Genomic DNA, 6,500 nt, shown 5'->3' on the forward strand with positions numbered 1-6,500 from the left:
TTAATGAAATGTTTAGAATGGACTATCTTAAGCAAAACAGCACCAGCACGAGGAATGTCAGTGTTACTGTCCTTAATGAATCAACTGTTGCCAAGTGAAATGGTTTAAAGGAAATGCTCTGCTTCTAGTTAACTCGTTTAAACTACAGACAAACCAGAGAATTCAAATTGTCCAAAGTTGTTACCAAGTTATATTTTCATGATTCCTTCTCATGTATTGTTTGGAATGTCGATTAAACTTTTTTTTTTTGCTAGCTTTTAGAAAGAGAATTCTCTGTAAGTAGATTCCAAATCCTCATCTTTCCATGAGGATTTGGAATCTACTTAACCAATTCCTCATCTTTCCTTCGATCTATTAATCTTGACATGGCTATTTACAACATGCACAGAAATAAATAGGCCCAGAATACCATGCATTGAGCCGTGTCCGTGTACTTCTCCAAAAAAATCCTGATTAGTCATCACTGTTGGCAAGGCCCATCGCCCCTGTGGGGGTACGAAGATGAAACGAGACGTGTCCCTGGTGTGGCAGAGCGCTGGAACAGGCAGTTACACCAGAAACTTGGTGCACACCTCAGAAGTGGATCCAGGTGAGATGTTCATGGAAAGATGGTGACTTCTGAACAATTTTCAATTTTAGGTTAATGAGACAAAGGAACATCCTACCAGAAAATGTTGGACATGAACCTAAAAAGTAGACAAGAATATTGATAGCATAAGTACTTGTACATAAGGTCCAAAAAGAAGAAAAAAATGCTTTATGTTCAGGGAGACAGCCAAGGGTGAGAAAGCAAGGAAAGACTCTAGTGAAAGTAAGGATGGCAGCTTCCTCTGTGGGGAGGGCGGGGAGTGTGGATGGGAAGCATGAGCAAGCCGGGGCTGCTTCTGGAATGCAGGTTATATCTTACTTCTCCACCTGGGAAGTGGTTATACAGACACCGCTTTATAACTTGGTTAAAACTGTGTATGTAAGATTTAGCTATTTTGTGCTTGCTATCCTCTACAGTTTTAAAAAATCTTGACCAAATTATAACTTTCACAGGAAAAATTATTGTATTTGAAACTGAATAAAAACAAAGGATTGATCCTCTCTAGAAAGATAAAAATTAATCTATGGAAATAAATGTATTTCTGATGCAATATATGTAAATCAAATTTCTGTAAACCTTTCCTGAACCTGGTGGAGCATTAGGCACCATCATGGGAGTGGACATCCACCACAAAAATGAAAGGTTAAAAAAAAAAGAACAAAGGTTCAGGGAAAAGAGCCCAAGAGCCTGGACCCAACCTAAGGCTGTCGTTGGTCAAGCTGCACAGGTTTCTGGCCGGATGAACTGACCACCTTTAACCAGGTGGGGCTGAAGAGGTTCCTAAATCGCAACAACCTGCTGCCTCTGTCCCTTTCCCCATAATCCTGAAGATGAAGCTTCCTGGAGAGAGGGCAAAACCGCAGTGGTTCTAGGGACTATAACGGATGAAGTGCGTGTCCGAGAGGTGCCCAAGCTGAAGGAGTGTGCACTTGTGTGTGAGCAGCTGCACCCGGAGCAGCATCCTTGAGACCAGAAGCAATCCTCACCTTCTACCAGCTCGCCCTGGACTCCCCTCAGTGCTTGCTTTCTGGTCCTCGCAAAGGCTGAGAGGCACACAAGCACTTCAGCAAGACCCCAGGAACCCCTCACAGCCACACCGAACCCTACCCGCCTAGGCTCTAAGGGCTGGAAGTTCCAGCGCACAAGAGGCCAATGGGCCAGACATAGCATGGCTATGAAAATTAACCCTAGATCCTACCTTATTATTAAAAAGATTTTGGAGGTTGAAGAAATTATTTGTAAATCCTGTCATGCCAGCCCTGGCTGGTGAGGCTCAGTGGACTGAGTGCCAGACTGTGAACCAAAAGGTCGCCAGTCAAGTCCCAGCCAGGGCGCATGCCTGGGTTGCAGGCCAGGCCCCTAGTGGGGGGCCAAAAGAGGCAACCACACATTGATGTTTCTCTCGCTCTCTTTCTCCCTCCCTCCCCCTCTCTCCAAAAATAAATAAATAAAATATTTAAAAAGAAATCCTGTCATGCCAAATGTCAAAGGAGAGTTTACTTAAAGGAACAATAAGGTGAATTTTCACCAACAAAGTAAGGTAAGATGGGGGGAATCAACAAACACCTGCAAAGTTTTAAAAATATATAAGGGAAAACACTTTTTTTTTTAACTTTAAGGACTAGTGAGGCCTGCTGCAACCAGAGCTCCCCAGCAAGGTTGCCACCTTCTAGAAGCTCAATCCTCTGAAATGTCATTCTCCATCCAAAGACCCAAATGGAATTAGGCTCTCAGGTGAGGTTGATTAGCTGCTTAATTTTGTTTTGCTTTGGGGAAAGTGTAGCACAGAGCTGTAAAAATTTGAATTTCAAAACCTTTAGGCAGGCATACTGCCTTCTGTGTAATATCGTCCACTTACCTACCTGGTTCATAAGGATGCTGTGCCTTCAGGCACATTTCTAGCAAGTATGCTTCAAATCAAATATCGTTTGAAATTCAGTAAGAAAATTTTTTGGCTTACCATATTTTTACCAAATTTAAGAAATGAAGTCGAAGTGGCAAGACCTATACCCCAGTTAGAGGGCTTACAGGGTTTTTGATAAGCCATGTGCATTAAATTGGTACTTTCTGCTTCACATGTCTTTTTTACAAATTGCGTTCAGATCTTTACCTGGATTTTAAGGAATCTAGGTAACATTATAATAGCTAAGAGTGCACTTTTTTCTCTTTCTTTTTGTATTTTATATTTTTTGTCAGAACCTGAATTTGAATCCTGGCACTGTTGCTCAACTTCTAAATAAATTTGAATAAATCATTTAACTTAAATCTCAATTTCCTTCTCTGTTAGAGGAGAATAAGAACATCTGCTTGGATAGTTGTGGAAATTGAATGAAATCGTATGTAAAGTATTTAACACATGGTAAGAGCTCAAAGAATGGTAGCTACAGTATCTATTGTAGCTTCTCTTTTTTTAGGTTAATCCATTAATATATGTTAACTTGCTCTTTCAATAATTTTTCAGTGCTCTGTGAATTCTGGATTTTCTGTGATCCTCAGGTTCTGGGTCTTAACACCCCAAGGAAAGAGTAATCTTGATATTACAATCAAGGCTTGAAAAGCTGGGCAACACATTAACTAGGCAGTTTTCTTATCAAACATCTTGATATTGGACATAGGAGGTCACCAGGAGAGAGGCTCCCTCCCAGTGCTTTCCTCCGGGGTGGACACCCAGCTCAGGAGTATACCTATCTCTATGGTAAACAGAGGTGAGAGTAGAGGGAGAACTGTGCCAGTGCCCCAGACCTACGTGCATCCAGTAGCGGGACTGTATAATCACTGTTAATATATAGCAACTCAAAATGCAATCGACTTGGCTGGCATTGGCATTTTCTAATTATTACGCTCAAGAAGCTCAGAGCAGGAAACAGAACAGTAAATCACAGAGGATAAACCATAGTTCAGTTGCACCTACGTTCATCAGGTCCATGGTTGGACATCTGTTCTTGAACGGCCACAAGCTCTAGTACAGTCGGTGTGTCAGATAAAGTAAAGAAACCCACCTTACACTTAAAATGAGAGCTCTTTCAAAATGTTCCAAATTCCATCCAGCTCTAGGGATGCACTCATTGTTAGAGCACCCCCTAGTGGAAGAGGTGCCTCTGTACCCATTCTCTGTGTCTTTAGGAATCTGTTCAATACACAAATGTTTGTGTTCTCTAGTCACTGCACTCAATCTCAGGTCTCATCAGGCTGTTCGACAGAACTTTCTGTGATGATGGAAAGGTTCTATATAAATTCTTCACCCTCCAATACAGTAGCCACGGCTACATGGACAGTAGAGCACTTGAGATGTGGCCACTGCAGCTAAGAAATTGAATTTTTAATTTCATTTAATTTTAACTAGTTGAAATTTAAATAACCACAGGTAGCTAGTAGCTACCACATTGCACAACGTGGTCTAGAATATCCACCTATGTGGACACTCCTTGCTACTTCACTGCAATCCTACCCTTCTATACGGCCAGGAAGGACTGTGTGAAAAGGTAGTGTGACAAGCACACTTCCTAACTAACTGTATGCCTTGATCCTGCCAGGGGCTCAGCCCTTTTGTTTTGAAACAAAGAGGTCGCATGAGGTCTCTATGCTCTTTTGACTCTAACATTCTGCGTTTGAGATTTAAGAAGTTAAAAATAAATACATTCTGTTTAAAAGGTGACATCTAGTCAATGTCTGTTCTGAGATCAAATCCATAGGCGAAGGGGTATGTGTGTTGTGTGAGTGCAACCCAGTCAAAAGGACTTGCCCTCACATTTTTAAAGTGTTGATTGGGTTTAAAATAACAAAGAATAGGCTTAATGTAAAAAAAAAAAAAGGATACAAAAAGTTGGCACTGGAGCCATCCTTTTCAGATGGGCTACCCCTTACAGGCATAGATTTCCATGGAGCTCAGAGAAAGGCGGTCTGCACCAGGCGCCACGGCTGCGGCAGCCCGGAAAGCACAGCCACTGCCGGGGAGAGTGCACTTGCTGACGCCTCCTGATCAGGTGTGTATCTCTAATTACAAAAGGATAAAACAGCATAGAAGCATTTCTACTGCTTCATTGTCAATAAAATGGAAGAAGGCAAGTGGACAGAGTTTGACATTTTCAGCTTAAACTCACAATTTTTCATTAAGTACGTATTTGATGTATCCAGGAATCTGAACCTGTGTACAAAATATCAGTTGGCAGTGGTCTGTATAAGATTTTAGTGAAAATTTCTACACCATTAATATGAACACAGGATATAGGTGCACTGAATCTATGGACATTTGAACTGCTCCCATGAGGTTGCTAGTCTCTGAGAGGTAATCTAAGCCCTTTCAACATCTACTTCATTTCTTGGATGGCTGGGTATTTTTTCAAATGTTTTTATGTACAAAGCATTGTCACTGAACTTTGTTTCAAATCACTAAAAACAATAGAGAAGGTCCGCTTATTGATTACAAAATACCAAGCCCTATTTGCGGGCTTCAAATTACCAGTCTACCAAAACCAAGCTAGCCCTGTTTCAGTTTGTAGTCACAGACAATACAGCAATTTAATGCAGCGGAAATCCCGACCAAACTCAGAAGATGGTATTTCTGCCATAAGAGGTTATTCACCTCCTTTCCAAAGCAACTGGTTAATGTCGTTCCCAGAGAGTTGCCTACTTTGTCTCTGAAAAGCATATCGAAGTTTGTGTATACAGACTCATCTGAATCATTTGTATACAAAAATATACCACACAATTACTATATGCAGTTCACAACACTTTGTATTTACATCTATCCATGTATAATTTTGCAATTATGCTGCCGATAGACACAAAAGTCACATTAAATGGCTATCATTTTTAATGATACAGGCACAATGACAGCCCACCACTAAAACAAACAAACCTTAACACAGTGACTCTGGTCTTCACTGAATTGTCTCGTTGTCTAATTTTTTTTTACTAGAAAATCTGTTTTTCTCATATTAAATAGAGGAGTGTCAGAAACTGGACAAATAGTATGTGTAAAGGCGAGTGGGAACAGTGCATCTTATGTAAAGAAGCGGCACGAGGTTTAAAAAGTGTGCTAGAATTTCAGTAACTTGATTGTTTAGACTCAGGTGAGGGCACCAGCTCTCTGAGCCAAAAAAAAGGGGGGAAAAAAGAAAAAGAAAAAAGAAAGAAAGAAAGAAAGAAACATTAATCGTGTTGTACCTAAGCCAACCCACTAATCAGGAATACAAAATATGGTGCTGAGATATTGAGGCGCTATAGAAATGCCGCCGAATAGTGAACATGAAAGTAAACATTCCAAACTCCCTACCCTTCTCCCACCTAATCTGATGGAGCCACCAATGCTTTACACAACGGTAAGCGGAGCCGGCTCCCTCAGCTGTCTATCGCAGGCTTTTAAATGGACTTCTATTAAAAACTCAGTTGAAGTATCTCCTGGCATCAGCATGGCGTTTAGTTGCCTGCCGGCTGGCCCCAGTGGGTTCAGCCACCCTGCAGTCCCCCCTCCCCCCACTGTAATGGAAAGCACCACGTGATCACCCAGGTCCACCCCGGCTCTGTTTTCAAGGTCTTTCCTGAAAGTTGGCCACATAGATAACCTGGTTTCCATGCTATTTATTGCCTAGGAAGGAGGAAGGGTTGAGCCCAACCCCTCTGGGATGTGAACTTGTGGTTCCAAGGAGTCTAGGGAATCAAATCTGATGCTTTCAAGACTGAACCGCCCCATAGAGTGAATCCAACTGTTTTCTCTTAGGACCGAAAAAGGGACCTGCATGACAATAGCTCTTTCTTATTTGTTTCCCTCTGGAGAAAAAAAGAAAAAAGAAAAGAAAGCTTCCCGGTACTTTAGGACATACTTAACCCAAGGCTTTGCAAATAGTGACTTTTCTACATTAAGAATTAATTCTTTTTAATATTTTTATTAACTGAAACATCATTGCACCTG

The 6,500-nt window shown here is 41.3% G+C and overlaps 1 pseudogene; it reads left to right on the forward strand.

Moving 5' to 3' along the window:
- The first annotated feature begins 1,199 nt into the window (after nucleotides 1-1,199).
- Nucleotides 1,200-4,568, forward strand: LOC114491931 (annotated as a pseudogene).
- Nucleotides 4,569-6,500: the final 1,932 nt, after the last annotated feature.

The sequence above is a fragment of the Phyllostomus discolor genome, chromosome 1 (assembly GCF_004126475.2).
Source record: "Phyllostomus discolor isolate MPI-MPIP mPhyDis1 chromosome 1, mPhyDis1.pri.v3, whole genome shotgun sequence".
Lineage (NCBI taxonomy): Eukaryota > Metazoa > Chordata > Mammalia > Chiroptera > Phyllostomidae > Phyllostomus > Phyllostomus discolor.